The sequence below is a fragment of the Rhamphochromis longiceps genome, linkage group LG14, assembly GCF_057381845.1.
Source record: "Rhamphochromis longiceps isolate RC_006_pf linkage group LG14, R_longiceps_female_GT1.1, whole genome shotgun sequence".
In the NCBI taxonomy this organism is placed as follows: Eukaryota; Metazoa; Chordata; class Actinopteri; order Cichliformes; family Cichlidae; genus Rhamphochromis; species Rhamphochromis longiceps.
In genome coordinates, this window is record NC_140570.1 from 9,863,905 (window position 1) to 9,882,002 (window position 18,098).

Consider the following 18,098-nt stretch of genomic DNA (forward strand, 5'->3'; position numbering starts at 1 on the left):
TCAACCCTGGACCTGAGCCTCCTGAAGGTTGCCGGGGATTGGCAGATGCAAGTGGACTGACATCACTTGGGCACCTAAGGCAGTCAGCTCTGCGACCTGTGGTCTAACTCCCAAAAACTTTCATATGTCATTGATCTGACGGTACCGTGGGAGGATGCAATTGAGGACGTGTTTGCGGTATGCCAATTTGGCAGCTGAGGCAGAGGACAGAGGTAGGAAGATCGAGGTGCACCTGGTGGAAGTGGGGTGCAGGGGCTTTGTTGCCAGTACAACAGCAAAACTGCTTAGAGAGTCTGGAGTCAGAGGACGGGCACAACAGCAGGCTATGAGAGAATTAGCTAACACTGCTGAGCGGACCAATCACTGGCTATGGCTAAATAGGGCTGACATCACTTAGGCACCTAAGGCAGTCAGCTAACCGAGAGACACAAGAAGTGAGGCTCTTTAAATATTCAATAGTTAAGTATTACTTTTCGTTTTGCAGTGAATTGATAGAAGAAATTAAATTGTAGAAAATTAAAAAAGAAGAAAGTAGAAGAGAAAAAACAGTTTAACATTAATCAGTGACACACTCCAAGGCCTGATCAACCCTGACAGGGCGTCCTTTGATGAGGGTACACAGCAAATCCAGCATGTCCAAATTAACACTGTCGGATTTGATTTCAACACTATTAAAGTGTCTATATGGGTCCACACCAGAGAGTGTTAATTTAACTCTTTTTGGAGAGTTGGTACGTTAACTCTGATTTAGTGTTAAACACCAAATCTGTCTGGAGTTGATAATTTAACACTTGGTGTTAAGAGTTTATATATTAACTCTCAAAGAGTATTTTAGTTTAACTACGTAAGAGTTATCTTCTAATTCATTCTAAAAAGCGGGAATTTTACTGTTCTGAACTTCTAGAAATTTCTTTTGGAAATAAACATTTACTAAAAAGACGCAATGGTTCTTGAAAAACATTTATTCTGAACTGTGCACCACAATTTCAAAACATTTTCTGAAAGATGTAACAGTGTACATGTTCTCACTTTCATTAGAATTTTGTTTATCAAAAGGTCTGACATGGTAAATGCAAATAACAGCATTCTCATCACTTATTTCTTCAATACAATATGCATGTCCTTCATTCATCCCTTTGTGGAACTCCAACGCACTTCTGCTCTCCCCCATATTCCATCTTCACAAGCATATCCTGTGTGGAGATTGAATAAAAATTAGTTGACACTAATTAATGGCACAAATAATCCAGTAAACAATTGCAGCACAGTAAAAAAAAAAAGGAATCTTCTTTGAGCCATTACTTGTGTAAAGTATTTTCCCAGAAGACAAGGACACAGGCAACAGGTAATACTGAACTAAATGCAAACCTCAACCTTTTTAATTTTTACCTAAACCGTGTGCACAAAACTCTGGAGGGATCTATGCTAACGTAGAACCCAGTCAGGACGTCAGCTACTGCTGTTTGCTCGTTTTTTTATGGGCGATCGTTTTCAGGCTTCAAGCAGCACCATTATACCAACATTTCACATTCTAGACATTGTTTTAGGTGTATTTGACCAAAAGTTTGACTGAAAATTCACATGCAAGCTTTTTTCAAGGCTGTGGTATTTGCCCGCAAACAATACCTTTCAGCTAGCTAAAACAGAATATTATGCTATCACCGAGCAACATGGCTAATGCCTTCCACACAGCTTTGTCTCAACTCCAAAGAGCCACAGAAGTAAAAGCTAATAGAAATAATTGAAACAATCTTTGAAAAAATGACTTACCAAGCATGGCAAACAACTCAAATATGTAGAGCAAAATGTTCTGAAACGGCTTCACTTCAGCTTCGATTGGAGCCTATGGTGCTGGGGGCGGAGTCTGTGAATTTACTCTATTGGTGTCATGGCCCCTCTAGGAGTTCAGAGTTAAGAGGTCAAGAGTTAATGTTTCCATTGTAACACCTCCAGATTTGACATAGAAACACTCATTTTTAACACTCGATTTTAACTACTATCATTTTACACCTCAGAGTTACATTAAAAGAATGTGATTCTACTTAGAGTAAAATTAACTCTACTTTTGCAAGAAGACTATTAACACCAAAACATTTAACACTTTTGAATTTGCTGTGTATCTAGTGATAATGGCTGAAACACCCAATAAATTCAAGGTCCACTACTGATGATTTTAATATAACCAAGATCAGATTTTGAATCCCTAAACCTAACCAAGGAAAGTAAAAAGAAACTAAAAAAATGGCAGAATAGCTTGTGATAAAAGACCGAAACACCCTGTGAAGTGGAGGCACACAACGATGTATCTCGCAGGTAAAGTTTCCAGGCTGCCTTCCTCATAGTAGCCATCCCTCAAGACTTTCTCCACTTGAAGCAATGCATTGTCAGGGATTGTAACATCTTGCATTTTTATTGAATTCTGCTTAACCACTGAAAAATGCAATCTTTTAAATCATGAAAATGAATATTTATAAACAATTGAGGATAACACAATGCTAATAACATTGATCTAAAAAAATTGTGGTGTGATGGAAATGAATGTGAACGTTAAATTAAATAAAATTAAACAATTAAATAAATAAAGATCTTTAAATAAAGATGTTTTATGCATAATAAAATATTTGTGGGGCTTAAACTGCTATTTTCTACAATTGATATCTGATGATTGTAAAGCTATAACTCTTTAAATCTCTTTCAAATTGTTGACAGCCCAGTACAATTCAAATTGTCCAGAAAAAGATAGTCTATTTGTCATGGTTTACGAGACAATGATGCAGGAGAGAGTGTTTCAAACTGAGAATGAGCCTTTATTGCAGCTGTAAGAATTACCAAAACCCCAAACTGGGGTCAGCTAAACATGAAACTAGAAACTAGAAACTCTCGAGGCCTGGAGTTCCCTACCCCTGCTCTAAAGTAAAACAGGAAATACAAGACAGAAAACCACAGTTCCCAGAATAAAACCAAAAACACAAAACACTGGGTCGCAGACCCAGGACTGTGACACTAATAGACTTAACAGGTACTAAAATGTGATAGCATATTGTCAGACTGCATGCCACTGATTGGCTGGACAGTGGTGTTATTTGATGGCTCACGAGAGTGTCTCTTTCACAAAAAATTGAAAGACCATTTTTGAAACCTGGCAACGAGGGAAATGGGCACAAAAAACGCTACTGTGGTCTGTTCTGACTGAAAGCCACAGACCGAGCAGCAGGTATATTCTTTTCTCAACGTCCACCTTTGTTGTAACGTTCATGTCATATACTAATCATGTCACGGGATGTTCTGCAGTGTTGCTATGACAACAACCACACACATTAGGTGGTACTTGATTGTAATGGAAAACCTGTTGATCCAAGCCAATCTGTGCAAGTCGATCTGAGTGGGTACTAATGGAAAAGTGCTTAAAGAGCTGTGAGGAGGATGTGTGTCTGCTTGTCCAGAGGCAGAAGACCAGGACGTTTCCAGGACCTGATGGTGTGCCCCGCTTGTGCTTGAATGTCTCCGAAGTTGTCTCTGAAGTTCCTCTGCTGATTCAAATGCTCCAATATCATTTCTGTCCCAAAGAAGTCCACCATTACATAATTAAATAACTACAGGACTGCTGCCATGATGTTTGTGGTCATGAAGTCTTTTGAAAGACTGGAGTTGAGCCACATGAAGGACACGTCCTCATTTTAGGAGTGACAGCGTTTTAGTAGGTAGAGGTGAATGCTTGGACATGAATTGAGCTGCGGTTTGGGGAAGGCCTCGAAGGGATCTGCCGACGGCTCCCGGGCCTGGCAGATCCCCATGTACTAAATAGAAGTGAAGAAGTTAAAGAATTGATAACAAGGAGGGAGGAAGGGTGGGGAACGTAAACGAGAATGAACAGTTGCAGAACTGGGGGAATCTATATAGGTGGCAACCGGAAGGAGTGTGTTTGGAGGCATGGTCCCGCTCCTGAAATTCAGATACATAATCTCCAAAAAAACCCAGCTGCTTGTTTAAGTGAAAATAAATTGATGGGTTTTTTTGCACTAATAAAGTTGTGGAGTTGTAAAGTATTTTGTCTCGCATCCACTATATTATCAGTTATATCGTTATTGCAAATTTTCAAATATATATCGAGATGAATATTTTTGGCCATATTGCCCTGCCCTATCCATGAGTTCATCATTAAGATGGCCACAAATGACCATGTGCTTGGTGAATACCTCAGACAGAAACCCATGATAAAAGAGGAACAAAGAGAAGAACCATTATGTAAGGACAGGTCCCTGGACGGTATGTACCACTGGCAGATAGAGGAAGTGGCTGATATCCAAACATCGTACCCATGGCTGGGCAAAGCAAGACTAAAAGACAGAACAGAGGCACTAATCATGGCAGACAGGGACAAGCTTTTAGCACAAGATCAATAGAGGCTGGAGTTTACCATACCACGCAAGGCCCCAGGTGCAGGCTGTGTAAAGATTCTCCTGAGACGATCCAGAACATAACAGGAGGCAGGGCATTCATGGATTTTTTGGCATGAAGAGAGCAAAGTAAACCAGCGTCAAACTTTTTACTTGTGTGCACAAACTTGGCATAATAAAGATAACTCTGATTCTGTTCAAAAATTCATAGACCTTGTGGAAAGGGTCCCAGAAGATTTTAAGCTCTTATAACTGGATGGGTGAAGCGGCATCATGTTAAACCCTTTGGATTCAGAATGAGGTTTCACTCAAGTTCATATGAGTGTGAAGGCAGTTGAGCAAATACTTTTGGCAATATACTGTCCTTCATGATCACAGTGTGGCATGGGTCACAGCCAGTGGAACAAACCTCCCCTCAGACTATCTGCTTTTCATAAGGAAAAACATTTTCATACTGACAATTTAATTCAGAGCAGTGTTTTTTATCACTTTTTCATGTTATGAATTCTGCACTAAAGCCCAGAATAGCCTTTTTCTGCAAACTCTTAAAAAAGGACAGGTCGCTGCACGCCTGGAAAAACCTGTTTGTACAGTAACTGAGGCTTTATGAGAGTGAAACAGAACTCTCTCTCTTTCTTTGCTGTTGTTTGTTTGTTTTGGTTTGTGAACATCTGTTAAGTTGTTTTAATAATTGGGCTAGATGCTTCATTGTAAATAAATCAAGTGAAAACTTGTCTCGTCTCTCAATAAACCGGTTTGCTGTCATGAAAATTCCATTGCTAAGTTTCTAGTCAAAACAAAACTTCTATAACTAAAAAATGAAATAAAAACAATACGCATTTGACTTTCCTACCGATTTTAATAAGAGAGAAACAAAACTGTTTAACAAACAAGGCTTATCATAAAAAAAAAACTGCTACTACACATTCTATGTTTACAGTTCTGTATTATACACAGAAATGTCAACAATCAGAAATTTACAAACTAACAAGAACATCAGATTCAGAATACCTGAATTATTACACTAACTTTCCACTTCCACAGATATTTCAAATGAAAATGGCCAGAGCAAATTCTTGACACACTCATGCTCTTGGATTAATTTTGTGGGCTGGTTTTTCCAGGGAAGGTCCATCATTGTTCCAAATTCTCCATTTGTGGAAAAATGCTCTCAGTGTGGTTTACCAGATTTGGACTTTTGGCTTACTTAACAATTAAATTAATTAACTGATTTAAGAAGTTGGGATTACTTTTCTACACAAGATCAGGTAGGTTTGGATAGTGTTTTTTCCCCTTATTAAATGAGATCAAAATTTAAAAACTGTATTTTATATTTACTTGAGTTATCTTTGTGTAATATTAAAATGAGTTTGATGAGCTGAAACATCTAATAGAGATGAAAAAAAAAGAAGAAACATCAGGAAAGGGCAAAGGGTTTTTTTTAGAGCACTGTATTAGGTCTTTTTAATATGTGCAACTCTGTTGATTTTCTTTACTCATTTCAGTTATTACCAGCAAAATAGTTGCATGTTTAATCAGGTAGGTTTTACCCAATTGTTAGGGTTGAAGATGAGCCTCAGAAGAAGCCACATCATTCTTCACAAACTGCCTTTTTCAACTAGACTGTGACCTGATCAGATATCACTGGACTTCTCCACTACTATGAACTAAAACATGGTAAGTAAAAAGTGAATTCTAACAGTTTGAAAATCATAGGGTTGGTAACGCAATTTATTGGTTTATTCTAGAACTTTACCTACTCATTAAAGGTCTTTTAACAGATAACACCAGCTAGCTTGTGTCGAAGAAAGTTATTTCTACTTAAAAATGCTTGATATCATCTTTTAAAGTTATTATTTGAAATGAGGCTGAGGTCACTCTGTTTGACAAACTCTTTAGAGATCACTGTATATAGAACAAAGAAAGTATCAGATTGGGTGTTGCATTTGTGGGAAAAAGGTAAAAAAGAAAAAGGAGCATAGTCTATCTAAACTATTTAACTTAATTCAATTATTTAATTTAACCTAAATGACCCCGATGTTGATAACAACATCTTTTTATTTTAAAATTTAAAGGAAATGATAATTTGTCCAATTTAGATTTTTTAAAGAGATTGCGCCAGTACTCCGACCTCCTCTGACCCAAGGGCATGCGCATCCCTGTGCTTAGCTGGCTTGCTACTAGTGGTGCAACGGATCAAAAATCTCACGGTTCGGATCGGATCACTGTTTTAAGTCACGGATCGGATCAATTTTCAGATCAGCAAAAGTAGTAAAAAAAGACAAAAATTCGACTCGCCATTTACTTATTTAAGTATTTTTTGCCTATTAAAAAACATTCAACTGAAGACTCATTCCACGCAGTTACATAAAAACAAATTAAGGTGCAATATGGACCTTATGGACCATGCTGGTCATCCTCTGCACACGGCCATAAACAACCAGAGTCTGTTCAGTGACAGGTTGCTTCTCCCAAAGTCAAGGACCAGCAGACTTAAAAACTCCTTTGTCCCACACGCCATCAAACTGTTTAACTCCTCGCTGGAAGGGAGAGGGAGGGGAAACGGGGATAAAGGAGGGGGAACAAGTAAGCTGTAGTGCCTTTTCACTGTGCAATAGTTTTTGTTAATATCCAACGGTGTAATAGACTCACAATACTTGAAATGTGCTGTTCCCTTGTATTCTTATTCCTATTTATTCTATTTATCCCTTTTATATACTCTGTATTTATATGTGTGTATATATGGTATATTTCTGCTCACATTCTGCAACTTCTGTCGGTGCTGTGCTACTGGAAACTGAATTTCCCGGAGGAACCCACCCAAGGGATAAATAAAGTTTCATCTAATCTAATGTAATCTATAGGGCAGTACAGGGCTTTGTATCTACCACTCGACTGTGATATAACGAGCGGTCATGGTCACGTGGCTTTCCGTTGCCCTGGAGGTCCACCCATTTGTAGTTAGGGCAACAGAAGATGCCTGGGACAGTTCAGCCATAACTTTAAACTTTTCCTGCTCATACATGCTTGGAACGATCGTGTCACACTGAAGTGGACGCACAACGAGACATAGCGTGGCTCAAGCACGTTCATCACAGTTTAAACCCCTTGTTTTGCACAATGGAATACGGCCTCCCGTCTGCAGCTAAACACCCCAATGGCTTCTGTAATAGCTTTAGCCCGGTCGGATTGGGCAGCAAAAGGCTGCTTAAATACCGCAAACTCCTCTGCTCCGCCACACCGATCACTAGCGCTGGCCATAACTACCGCTTGACAGACCCACCACGCACACCATACACATACTTTTTTTTTCTTTTTCAAATCTTCGGATCACGTGTGTACCGAACCGTGGAGTGGGATCGGTTTGGATTTCGGATCAACCATGATCCATTGCACCACTACTTGCTACTAATGAAAACGTGATGTAACAGCAACATACCTGAGTATTTATACTGCCCCCACCCAATATTTATCCACCATCTTTGATCCTCACTCTACGTATAATCAAAGTAAAATAAAAAACACTAATTTAATGCCTTACAAATATCGTTTGTATTAAGCCTTTTGGTTCTTAGTCAACACACAAGGCTAAGTTAAAGAGTTAACCTGGCAGCAGGGCTGGACTGGGACAAAAAAAATCAGCCCGGGCATTTTGACTAGAGACCAGCCCACCAGGTATTATAGGAAAAGCCATAAAGCCTTTGAATGAAAACAAAAACTGTTGTGACAGTGATGTTGTTGGGATTAGAGCTCTCCCTATCCCTACATTCCCACAATGTACACTGTCTTGTTGGTATATATGTATCAATCTAATCAACTTAAACCTACACTATCCTCCCTATTATGTTATTCTAAACAGTACTTAGCCGAAAGCAAAAGACTGCTTGGTCGAGTTAACCCCCTGAACTATCTACAACACATGGTAGAAACCTGAAATTAAGACAGAGAAGACTTTACTATATACAGTAATGGATTTCTATACAATTTACATCAGACGAAAACTTTGGTTGTAAGATTCGGGTAATTATTTAATAAAAGATAGACATTTTAAATGAGAATAAGAAAGAAAAGTATTTCTTTGTGCCTCCCTTTCCCTGTTAATGCCCTACCTGGCCCCCCTGGCAAAACTTTGCTAGACCCGCCCCTGCACAGTTACCAGCTGTTAGCTACTTAGAAAAGGATCCTGATGTTTTTTGTCTCTCAGAAACAGTTCATAACTTCCCTTCAACTCATTCATGTGACCTAAAAGGTAAATCTGTTTCTCCATCACCTGTTCAGCTCTGATGATTCAGTAAGGACATCTCCTGGTTTCATCTTCATGTTTCCCTCTCACCACATATCCAAACCGATATCATGACCAGCAGCTTTTACAGCTGTGGCTCCAGCAAACATCATCTGATACTAGAAAGTAATATTAAATAAATTCTAACAACAGCTGATCAGGCTTAAACGTGCTGCTGTTGTTTAGCATCTGCTGGTTTATTCTGGCACAAACTGGGCGATAAACAAACAAGAGAGACGGGACTTGCAACAGAAAAGCCGATCAGCTGATTATTGATCAGTTTTATGATTGAAGTAGCAACAGGAGAGGGAGGGGGGAGAATGAGAGAAGAAGAAGCAGCTGACAGCGTAAAGACCCAGAATTACTTCAGCTTTGTGTCTTTTTTCCCCATTGTAGCTGAAGTCCGGGACAAACTGCATTGCTTTTCAGCTCAATACAAAACGCGATTTTCTCTGAATACGGGACAATTCCGTTTTTTAGGGGACGGTTGGCAACTCTACTAATTAACCTTATGAATAGAATAAAGTTCACTATCAGTAACATCATAGCACCCACCCAGCTGCATAGAAACTCATGCTAGCTAGTACGCAGTACGAGTTATTGTAGCTGACTGTAAAAATGAAAATAAACTCCACCTAAACTTGGTTTATATCTGACCCAGATAGACTGCAATTCAGAACTTCATACCTGAAGTTCAGTTGACCTGACAATTGGACCAGCGGCCGCCTTGGGTCTCTCCTTCTCCTGCCTCTCCTTTCCCTCATCCACCTGCTGGCCTCTGTGGAAGCTATTTTTACACATCTGCCAGCATCTGGCCAATCCACCACCTTTCATTCTTTATACCGTTACAAAAACAGCAACAACAACAGTACAAAAAAAAACAAAAACCCATTGGCCGAAAAAAAAGAAAAAAAAATCACCATCGGCCCACTGGGCAAATGCCCGATGGCAAGTCCAGCTATGCCTGGCAGGGTGTTAGGTTGAAGTTGTTAAATGTTGTCAATTGTGTACTCAAATTTGTAAACCGTGCCTTAAACTGCATGGTTAGATATTCGTCAGAATCTAACCATTTATGCGTCAAATAAAACAAACTTGGTTAAATTATACAGAGAATTCAAAATCGTGGGCCCATAAAAGAGGTTAAAGTAACAGAACTCTTTGTTGCCAGAAAAGCTGGCAACAAGCAATACTACTAACTCAAACAAACTAACCTACCTAAACGAGACAAAGGGGAAACTTGGCTAATCTGTCATGTGAAGGCTGTGTGCAGGCAGGAGTGGTGATATGAAGGACCCAAAGTGCAGACACTCGGAGGCAAAATGTGAACTCAAACTCAGATTAATTGCTAGATGGCAAACAGAGAACTAGCAAAACTGAGAATACAAACACTAAACAGAAAATAACAATAACCTGAATTGGCTGGCAGGGAGACAGAACACACAGCAAGATGAGGGTAGATAAGGGAGATCACAACACGGACACAGAGAAACACAGGGCTTAAATACACAGAGAGAGCAATCAGGGAATGGGTAACAGGAGGGAAACACACCTGGGGCAAATCGGGCCTAACGAAACAGGGGAAGCAAAATCAGATACATTAACATAAGACATGGACCTTCAAAGTAAAACAGGAAACATAACACAGAGACGCAGACTCACAGGCAGGCACTGCAACAGAGGGAACAGAGACGTGGGACCAGGGCAGACACGGACACTGACTGGACACAGAATAGAGGGAGTAAGGAAACCAAAACTTGAGAACCACATAATCACACACCAAGAAGAACTACGGAAAAAATAGAAATGCAAAACAGAAACCAAAACCTTCACAAAAATAAACTAAGATAAGAACACCAATAAAAAGGTATGTGGCGTGGGTGTGGTCTCTGGCCAGCTGCAGAGGAGGGGTGACGCAGTGAGCTCCCGGGGCGGTGCAGGGGTGGGGTGAACAGGTGTGCTGGGATCTGACAGTGATTGTGTCTCTTTATATGTTGGCAGTGACAGTCGGAGGGGGAGCGGACGTGACAGCAGAGAGAGCAGGAGTGTCTGTGTCCCAATGAACAATACAAAAACCACAGTGTCAAATAAAAAGTTCTGCTGTCATCATATGCGCTCCAGCGTATGTTTATCGGGTCCAATGTTACAAGGTACAAACCTGAAACCACTGGGTCAACGACCCAGGTACCCTAAGAGTATGGAAGCCCCAGAGGGCAACAGCAGAGGAGCCTAGGAAACAAAAAAAACCAAACAAAAACAGGCTCACGAGAGGTGCAGGCGACCAGGAAAACAGTCCCAAAAAAGTTCAGGGGGCCGGCCCGGAGGCTGACGGCACAACAGTCCAAACCTGGGCAGTTCAGGGGGCCAGCCGGGAGGTTGATGGCCCAAGAGTCCAGAACCAGGCAGTTCAGGGGTCCAGCCTGGAGGTCGACAACACAAAAGTCCAAAAAACAGTTCAAGAGGCCAACCGCGAAGCCAGCGACCGTGATGGAGCAGGTCTGGAGGCTGGCCGCGAAGCCAGCGGCGGCAACGGAGCAGATCTGAAGGCCGGCCGCAATGATGTCCAGCCAACGGCCTGGAAAGTGGCCGGACAGGACAAGGATGCGCAGGCCAGACAGGACGAGGACAAGCAGGCCGGACAGAACGAGGATGAGCAGGCCGGACAGGACGAAGATGTGCAGGCTGGACAGGACGAGGACGTGCAGGCCGGACAGGATGAGGTGGCGCCGAGACCTCTGGTGCAGACGAAGCGGAATCAGCCCGTGCAGAGGCCTCAGGCAGAGACGAAGCAGGACCAGATGGCAGCACGGCAACCGCAGGCGATGGAATTGGTGGTGGCACTGCAGGCGGCAGTGTGGAAACTGCAGAAGGTGACGCTGCAGGCGACGGCGAGGAAGCCGCAGGTGGTGGTGCTGCAGGCGACGAAGGCTGGATAGGCCTTCCGGATCTTCCAGCAGAGACAGAAGGCTGAACGGGCCCCTCAGACCCTTCAGCAGAGACGGAAGACGGCTGGAGTGGTTCTCCAGAACCCCCAGTGAGAACAACAGATGAAGGCCAGACGGGCCCCTCGGTCCCTACAGCAGGAACAGGTGGCTGGACAGGCTCCTCAAGCCCTCCAGCAGAGACAGAAGGCTGAACGGGCCCCTCGGACCCTTCAGCGGAGACGGAAGACGGCTGGAGCGGTTCTCCAGAACCCCCAGCAGGAACAGACAGCTGGACAGACCCCTGGGTCCCTCCAGCAGAGACACACAAAGCCTGGTGCGGTTCTCCAGAACCCCCAGCGGGAACAACAGACGAAGGCCGGACGGGCCCCTCGGACCCTCCAGCAGGAACAGGTGGCTGGACAGGTTCCTCAGGGCCTCCAGCGGAGACAGAAGGCTGAGGCGGTTCTCCAGAACCCCCAGCGGGAACAACAGACAAAGGCCAGACGGGCCCCTCGGACCCTGCAGCCGGAACAGGTGGCAGAACAGATGACTGAGGAGAGGAGTGGCAGTGGCTAGGGCACCGTTTACTGCGGTATGAGGGAACAGGAACCAGTGGAGGACAGAGACCACCTCCTCATCCTCTGACCACATAGCTGCCAGGAAAGAGGCTGGTGAATGGACGTGTTTTGGAGTTTGTACGTGCTTCGGAATTTGTACGTGTTTTGGAGTTTGTACATGTACACTGATGTTCAGTAGATATTACCACTGTGTGGCTGTAACTGCAGCCATCACAAGTATATTAAATTATTCTAAAATTAACATTGAAAATGTTTTAACCTTAATTATTTAACTTTAGAACATCCGTAAGATGCACCTGAGGGGATATCTTTAGTTGCCAGTCTTGAGGAACACCAGCACATATCCATTCATGAAAGATGGAGGATCTGGATACTTATTTTACACTTCATAGAGGACTATGGAGAAAAGTGAGTATTTCTTGTACATAAACTAAATCAGTTATAGGTTTTGTTGTTGGTGGTGGTGGTGGTAGTTTGTGCGGCATTTTCACTGTCTCTACATTTAGGCTACTTGGCCAGAACGTCAGGGACACTGCCCTGTGCTGGCCCAAGTAAAATGATTCCAGTGGCAGTTCCTTAAGTGTGTGTGCTGTGTGATGAAAACAAAGAGGATCAGTCTAAATGTTGGATTTCTTTTTTTTTTCTCCAAAGCTTCTGCTCTTGGTATTTGTTTATTTTACAAGAAATCTACAGAAAAGTAAAGTTTTTGTTTATCCAATTTTATGAAATGCAACTGTTTTTGCTTGCAGCCCAACTTCAGGAATAAAGGCAATTTTGGCATCATCAATATTAGATCAGTGTCCATGTTTAAAGGACTGCTGTAGCACCGGATATGTAAGTATCTACACTTCAATGGATACACACAACAACAATTAAAAAACCTAAATATTGGGGGCTGAAAAAAAATCATCAATTTATCAATTTAAGAGTTTTTAAATGTAATTTGTTCTAAAAACAGAGTCAACTTCACAAAGCATGTCTTTATGTGTCTTAACATGTGTATGTGCTGTAACCAAAGACTGATTTGAAGTAATGAATATGATATAATGAATTAATTACTTTTTTGTTACTTGCTTTTTACTTTCGATGATATATTTTTTATGAATTTTGCTGTCTATGTTCTATGTATCATATGGCAATAAAAAGATTTTTGAGAAAATCTGTTTTGAATCTAGTTTTTATATGCTGAATTTTATACTAAGTAGGAATCTTAACCCAAACGTTAATGGTAATATAACCCTTGTGATGGGTTCTGAGTTTCGACTCAATTTTTGGTAACCTCAACTTTAAACATTGGTCAATTTAATCCAATTTTTGGATAGTTATCCTAACCGGGTCAAACCAGTAACCCAACCCTGTTAAGTTGAAACAACCCAGCGTTGGCTCGGTCCATATTTGATCCAGCGTTGGGTTACAAATTGGGTCATTTTTAACCCAGCATTTTTTAGTGTGGACTACTTACTGGTATTTGGATCGCCTGTAAAAATGACTGGTTTAAAACAAATCTCAGCATATTGACATGTTTGATAGCATGAGGGCTTCTATTTCCAGGCAAAATGGACCAGAAGCACTCGTGTTTCCACAGATCTTTCTTAGTTGCAGGGCACGACTAGGGTGTACTGCTGGAATTTCCATTGCATCGGAAAACCTGAAGCAGTCTGAAGTAAAGCTTCCCACAGTTCTTGATCTCCTGCTTAACACAGAGTTAAAGCAGTGATAGTGACAGGTCAGACCAAGGAGCTAGTCTTATGTCACATGCAGACACTCTGGAAATGCTGCCTCTTGGAACTGCAGTCCCAAGCTATCCCCCTGTCCCCCGTGTGTGTTTACAGGCAGGAAGTCTAATACATGTTTTCAAGCATTCTCAGTGGACGCAGCCTATGAAGGGTGCCATTGATGGCCTGCTAACAAAGAACCTCAGGCAAAAAAGATTTCCTCACCATGAACAGTAGTGATGGGATTTCTGGCTGTTTTTGCTCGGCTCACTAAAACGAGCCGGCTCTTTCGGCTCCGAAACGGCTCTTCAGGTTGTTTTGTTGCTTTAATTAATTTATTATTAACAATAATATAAAATTATGCACAAAAGGAATTACTAATGTAAAAAAAAAAAGTCATTTTATTTATATATGTTTATATATGAATATATGCGGTGGCCCCTAGAGACAAAACACGTACAAACTCCAAAACACATTTCTAGTGTTAACTGAACTTCCAAAACAGAGCTACCTAGATCACTTAAATTACACAATTGAAAGCATATGTGTATTGTTTGTGTATTTATACACAAGCACTCATATATATTCAAATAATAAAAAAAAATGTTTACCTGTTATTACCACACACCGAATCCGGCCGTTGGTACTTCCTGGCTTGTGTAGCCACTAGGTAACAAAAGCTCAACACTGCGCCCAGCATCCTGGAGCACTTCTGTTGTCTTTTGTACGTGTTTTGGAGTTTGTACGGGCGTCGGAGTTTGTACATGTTTTGGAGTTTGTACGTGCTTTGTCTGTAGGGGCCACCGTAAATATACTTTTATTTATTCACTCCACATAAAATGTAATAAATAAATCATATAATACAAAAACCTACTAGTCACAGTTCAACTTTTAACTATTTAAATTTTCAGCTTTTTCCTTTTAAACCAATTTAAAGTGAAACAACACAAAACACTGCAAACCACAACACAATTAAATATAAATTAAAATATGAAAACAAAAAGAAGATGCACATTCTCTGTCATATGGGCCTGCATGAATAAACTTCCTGAATCCTTTATCATCCGCAACTGAAAATAGTTGTGGATGATTACTATACCTTTCTAATGTGACGTTGTTGTTCCTGGCTCTCTTTCTCTCTCTCTCCCTCCTGCTCTGTTCCTGTGCTACTGCCAGTGTAAATACCGCCCCTCCCCCCTCTTCCCATCGCAAAGCACAAGGCTTGCGTGCGGAGTGAAGCGGGAAAAAAGTGCGAGAGAGTGGGGGAGAGAAAGAAAAAAACCCCACAGCTCCCAATAAGGAGCCGGCTCGTGTCAAAGAACCAGCTCTAAGGCTACGTTCACACTGCAGGTCTTAATGCTCAATTCCGATTTTTTGATCAAATCCGATTTTTTTGTCTGCTCGTTCACACTACAAATAAAATGCGACAGCAAACGCTCTCTAGTGTGAACGCTCAAAGCGGCCCGCATGCGCAAAAGAAGACGTCATACACAACGCGCTCTGTTTAGACCCAGAACAAACTATATTGTTTGACTGATGGCCCTTAATATAAAGACTTCGGACTTCATGTTTCCCGATTTTTGCTTTAAGTTATTTTGTTATTTACATAATAATGTAGATAACCTAATAATGATCCTTATTGCTGTTTTAGAGGAGCGGTGCTTCAAAGGATAGTTGCAGATTTCTGTCAGAACCTGCAGGTTATGCAGTACAAATAAAATGTTAACGTTTCTCCAACGTTGTCTTCCCAGCAGTTTCACCGGATGGCCAGAAAGCGTTCGCGATGTCTTCTCTGGCGCTGATAATTGGCGTCTGTCTTGTGTCAGTGACGTAAAAGACGGATTTAATGCGACTTGACCGTTCACACAGCAGTCGCTTTCTGAGACATCGGATATGTATCGGATTCAGTACCACATACGAAAGTGACCCAGATCGGATTTGAAAATATCGGATTTGTGCCGTTCACACTGTCACACCATGATCGGATATGAGTCGCATAGGGTCAAAAAAATCGGATTTGATGCGCTTTCGCCTGCAGTGTGAACGTAGCCTAAGAGCCGTTTCGTTCGTGACTGACACATCACTAATGAACAGGCTACCTCCAGGGATCCCAGTAGCCTCTTACACCCCATCAACAAAGGTCACATCTTGCACTGTGTAGAAGACTAACTTCTGAACACCAGTTCAGAGAAACTCTTGTAGACTCAGCATTTGTTTTTTTGTTTGTTTGTTTGTTTGTTTGTTTGTTTGTTTGTTTGTTTGTTTGTTTTGGGGGGGGGGGGCAGAGGGGAAGAGGGACAGTGAGAAAGGCCATTAAAAAAGACCAAAATCTCTTGGATCACCTGTTGAGAGAGGAAAAAAGGGAGAAAAAGAGGAAACAAGCAAAAAAGAGAGCAACATAATAAACGCAACACCATCGCATTAATCTAGCTAAATGTAAACCCATATGGAAAAGATATATATAAATCTTATAAACTTTGTATCTGTCTTGCATGAAACTTGTATGAAAAGCATACAAGAGTGAAAACGGATATAAGATCCCTTGAAAAATTATATAAATGAAACTTGTATGTTTTGGATACTTACTAAAACAATATATGAAAGTAATGTGAAAGTGGCCACTTTCATGAGTAAATCATATAAGCCTTACATGATTCACTATATGAAGTAAGCCAAATCTTATGCAAGTCTTTTATAAGTTTTTTCTATTTCTTTTCCATATGGGAATAACAGTAAATACTAAAGACCGATAGCGCACAATGTGCTTTGAGGTAGCAGCCAAGATAGGTGTAGTTTGTGTCTATGAACAGCGTATGCCCGTGTGCACACCTGTGTGGGTCAGCACTCTGTGGCTGGCTTATTGCAATAGGTTATCAATTATGGAAATTTTACTATGGTTATTTATGGTGATATAAGCTGATTAACAGTCAAGTTCATATTGCATATGAAAAATGTTTGTATATTTTGTGGGGGGGGTACGGTGACACAGTGGTTAGCACCGTTACCTCACAACAAGAAGGTGCTGAGTTTGACTCTTCTGTTTTTTTAGCAGCAAGTAGAAAAAAACAAACCAACCCATGCTGTGGTTCTGCAAGAAAACAAACAAGTGTTCCCCACAGGGCCAAACATTTAGATCATTTTTACATTTAATACTAAATGGGTGTCTCTCCTATTCCAGTTTTTGTACCATATTTATGCTTCTGTATTTGTATTTGCCATAAAATTTTGAACTTAAGACATCATGTTTGTCTCAAGTAAGCTTATTTCCTAAAATGTTTTAAATTATTAGTGAATGTACTAATTAGTGCATGAATACTGAATAAAACAGCCTGGATTGTTTTGTTTTTTTTTGCGTTTGAAACTTTGTGTCAGGGTCCTTAGGTCCTGGATCCACGGTTTTGAGTTTTTCTTTTGAGTTAATGATTTGCTTTTAAGAAATGATTTATATTTAGGTCTTTAGTCTTCTGATGGTAGTTTTGGGTTAGGGTTTTTTTTTTTTTGCCTCAGGCACACACTTTAGTGTTTTTGTGCCTGTTACGGCCGCTGGCCTCAGGTGGCCCCGCCTTCCTCCCTGGAATCTACAGTGCTCCAGGACTCACGGGGGATTGGCTGGCCCGGACATGTGCCCGCCCCAACTTCATGCGGATCCGAGCCTGTCAGACTACGCACACCATTGGCTGCCGCAGGAGCCTGGAGTACGACGGACAAGTGACACAGCTGTCTGCAGTTATGACAAGTGACACAGCTGTCTGCAGTTATGACAAGTGACACAGCTGACTGCAGTTAACGGATAGTATAAAAGGCTGAGGAGTCCTCATTCGACGAGGGACTTGTTGATTTGAACAGACTGTACAGAGAGTCCCTCCCTTTTGCCTGTGTTTTGTGTTGCCTCCTGCGAGACGTTTAGTAGAGCAGTGCTCTACTGGTGCTATTAATCGTGGTTTTTGTTTAAAGTTTCTCTGCTGCCTAGTGAGTTGTTTCACTAACGGATTTCAGTTGTGTTAATAAACCTTATGTTTGTCGTCCTAACTAACTCCTTGGTCTCTGGGCTCGTTTATGTTACGTCCGCTGCCGCCTAGCAGAGCCGGGCCGTAACAGTGCCTTTTCTAGCTTTTGTTTATTATAATTTTGTTAGTTCTCTTTGTGATCGCTGTTTGTTCCCCAGTTGTGTCCTATGTCTCTCTGTCTATAATCTCTCTCTGTTG

At 41.4% G+C, this 18,098-nt stretch overlaps 1 long non-coding RNA gene across 1 annotated transcript; it reads right to left on the bottom strand.

The window, feature by feature from the left end:
• Positions 1–944: 944 nt before the first annotated feature.
• On the bottom strand, positions 945–1,888 carry LOC146653564 (uncharacterized). Its single transcript, XR_014914751.1, has 2 exons — positions 1,771–1,888; positions 945–1,193 (listed from the first exon to the last, which is right to left on the bottom strand). It is a non-coding gene; the product is annotated as an uncharacterized LOC146653564 (long non-coding RNA).
• Positions 1,889–18,098: the final 16,210 nt, after the last annotated feature.